The sequence below is a fragment of the Gadus macrocephalus genome, chromosome 1 (genome assembly GCF_031168955.1).
Source record: "Gadus macrocephalus chromosome 1, ASM3116895v1".
Classification (NCBI taxonomy): Eukaryota; Metazoa; Chordata; class Actinopteri; order Gadiformes; family Gadidae; genus Gadus; species Gadus macrocephalus.
In genome coordinates this window covers 13,048,331-13,051,324 of record NC_082382.1, presented here as the reverse complement: position 1 = coordinate 13,051,324, position 2,994 = coordinate 13,048,331, and the positions used below count along the sequence as shown (strand labels likewise).

Here is a 2,994-nt window from a genome sequence, read left to right as displayed (position 1 = left end):
AGGGGTGAGGGGGTGGACAGGAGGTGGGAGTAGCTCTCTACGCAACCAGCTCAAAGAACCCTCATTCTAACAGGTTTCTCTCTCTCCTCGGGCTGCCTCTGAGCTTGGAGTGTGTGTCGGGATGTGGACGGGAGCCAGACAAATCTATACATACTTTGGCATTGTGTAATGATTTAAATCAGAGCCATGACTTCTTGATTGTCGCCTTTGAATGCAAGAGCTTTAGGAGGATGGGTGGATTGCTTGAGGAGCAGAGCTCAAAAGTAAGGCTTTAAAAGAGAGGGGTAGTAGAGGGACAGAGGGACAAAGGAAGAGAGAGAGAGAGAGAGAGAGAGAGAGAGAGAGAGAGAGAGAGAGAGAGAGAGAGAGAGAGAGAGAGAGAGGAGAGAGAGAGAGAGAGAGAGAGAGAGAGAGAGAGGAGAGAGAGAGAGAGGGAGAGGGAGAGGGAGAGGGAGAGAGGGGAAGAGGCTGAGAGAAAAAGAGAGAGAGATAAGGCAAGACCAAGAGAAATAGAGAGAGTAGGGGAGAGGGAGAAATAGAGAGAGAGACAGAGAGAGAATGAGAGAAAGAAAAAGAGAGATAAAGAGAGAGCAAGAGAGAGAGAGAGAGCGGGAGGAGATTGAGAGTAAGAGAGAGAGGAGAGAGAGAGAGAGAGAGAGAGAGAGAGAGAGAGAGAGAGGGCGGGAGAGAGAGGGCGGGAGGAGATTGAGAGAGTAAGAGAGAGAGAGAGAGAGAGAGAGAGAGAGAGAGAGAGAGAGAGAGAGAGAGAGAGATAGTGAGAGAGAGAGAGGGCGGGAGGAGATTGAGAGAGTAAGAGAGAGAGAGAGAGAGAGAGAGAGAGAGAGAGGGAGAGAGAGAGAGAGAGGAGAGAGAGAGAGAGAGAGAGAGAGAGAGAGAGAGAGAGAGAGATAGTGAGAGAGAGAGAGAGAGAGAGAGAGAGAGAGAGAGAGAGAGAGAGAGAGATAGTGGAGAGAGAGAGAGAGAGAGAGAGAGAGAGAGAGAGAGAGAGAGAGAGAGAGGGGCGGACCTGGGCTGATCAGAGTCTGCAGCCCCCAGCCTTCCCTCTACTGTGGCAGTGAATGCTGCTCCTGCCTGCTTGTGAGAGTGTGTATGTGTGTGTGTGCGTGTGTGTGGAAGCCAGAAGGAGAGGCAGAGCTGGTGTGTGTCTCTGAGACTCGGATGCGGGGAGAGCAGTGAGAAGCCAATCCACTGGCGCCTTTCCAGTGGAGAGAGTGAGTCCGGCGACCGTACAGCGACGCACTTATGCTGACCGGGAGTCCACCAGCAGCCACACACACACACACACACAAGCACAAACAGGTGAGTCCTTTCAACATTATGATTTCTAATGAGGTGTTCACTGGAAACAATGAGATGGTTACATAACTAAAAATAGATCTCTGTTGTTGACTGCGTCTTTTTTTAATTAATACCTTTTCCTTTTGAGGCGTTACAACAAAACATTTGGACAAAAGAGGATTTTAAGCTCTTGCTTCATAAATATTGGGTCAGTTTTGAAGAACAATTTTGCATGAGGGAATTGGTATTTGATTTGTGTGTGTTTTTGTGTGTGTGTGTGTGTGTGTGTGTGTGTGTGTGTGTGTGTGTGTGTGTGTGTGTGTGTGTGTGTGTGGTGTGTGTGTGTGTGTGTGTGTGTGTTTGTTTGTGTGTGTTGGTTTGTGTGCCTGGGTATTTATGAAAAACACATTAGTAATTGTGTCTCTGCGTGATTTTGCATGTGTGTCGGTGCGTTGTGTGTGTGTGTGTGTAATACACATATTGTGTGTGTTTTGTGATTAAACTGGTGTGTGTTTTGGCAGAATGTGTGAACGCCTGTTTACTGCCTTGATTGACAAGTGAAAAGGACCGTTGGGAGTAAGGGGCAGGTGTGCCTATTTAGTGGACTGCTTATGTATGTGTGTGTGTGGTGTGTGTGTGTGTGTGTGTGTGTGTGTGTGTGTGTGTGTGTGTGTGTGTGTGGTGCGGCGTGCATGCCCGAGCCTGTGTGGTGTGGGTGTGTGTGCGTGTGCGCGTCACCATGTGCACCACAGGAGGCAAGGGGCGGCCGGGGGGGGTGGGTAGTCAGGAACAAACACAGCAGGTGAGCAGAGTGTTACCCTCAATCTTATTCAGAAAAACACGTGAAAACATCTCAGTGGGTGTTTGTTGGGCTTTTGAATGTTAATGCACAAAACAGGGATGTGGACCTAATCAGCCACGGAGGAGCCCGAAGCCTGCGTTGTTGACATGGTAGATCTGCTGGTGTTTTCCCAGAAGCTGAGTATGAATGTCTTTTGTCTCGACTGCCTTATTTGAGGACTGTGTGGCGCGATGTGTTCTGTAATCTGGATGGGTGGTGACAAGCGTCGAGGACAGGATCTGAACAAATACGTTCCTCATCAAGTGTGTTATCGTTACGTAACGCTGAGTTCAAGATGTGACTGATCTGAGAAAAAAAGAACACCCGGATCCTATTTTTAACAATGGAAATGCGCCCATTTCTGTTTAGTTTTTTAAACCGCCAGAGGAATCCATGGAAACCTTACCACATTGCCTCGTTCCCATGGTTAATGTGAATGTCAATACCAGAACCGAGCGCTCCTCATGCAGAGTACGCCAACAGATTCCATCGACCATGGTGCAGTAATTTAGATGTGCCATGACTTCCCCTCTTTTATCCCAATGGCAGCCGTGTGAGGCTATCAGCAAGCTTCCCTTTCCAATTGCCTCCTCACCTCAGCCAATCCAACCACTTTCCTAGCGCTATATCAGTAGGTGACCCATTGTGAGACTTCTACCTGCTACCTGCTCCCTGCGCACGCACACACTCGCACGCGCCCACGCACACACACGCCCTGTAAACACACGCGCACCTACACGCCAGCTGTGGTGAACACAGTAGACTGAGTTGTTTTCTTCAGCGCTGTGAACCTGTTGAATGGCCTCCATAATAGTCCCCTGCAGTCACAGGGTCCCCTTACAGTAATGTGTCAC

The 2,994-nt window shown here is 49.1% G+C and overlaps 1 protein-coding gene across 2 annotated transcripts in view; it reads left to right on the top strand.

Moving 5' to 3' along the window:
• The first annotated feature begins 1,023 nt into the window (after positions 1-1,023).
• LOC132452180 (prickle-like protein 2) overlaps positions 1,024-2,994 on the top strand; it is a 29,067-nt gene continuing 27,096 nt past the window's right edge. The window contains exon 1 of one of the 2 annotated variants that reach the window (XM_060044743.1): positions 1,024-1,320. The gene's annotated coding sequence lies outside the window, so the exon portion shown is untranslated. The remainder of the gene's footprint in view (positions 1,321-2,994) is intronic. The other variant, XM_060044676.1, reaches the window with a different exon arrangement.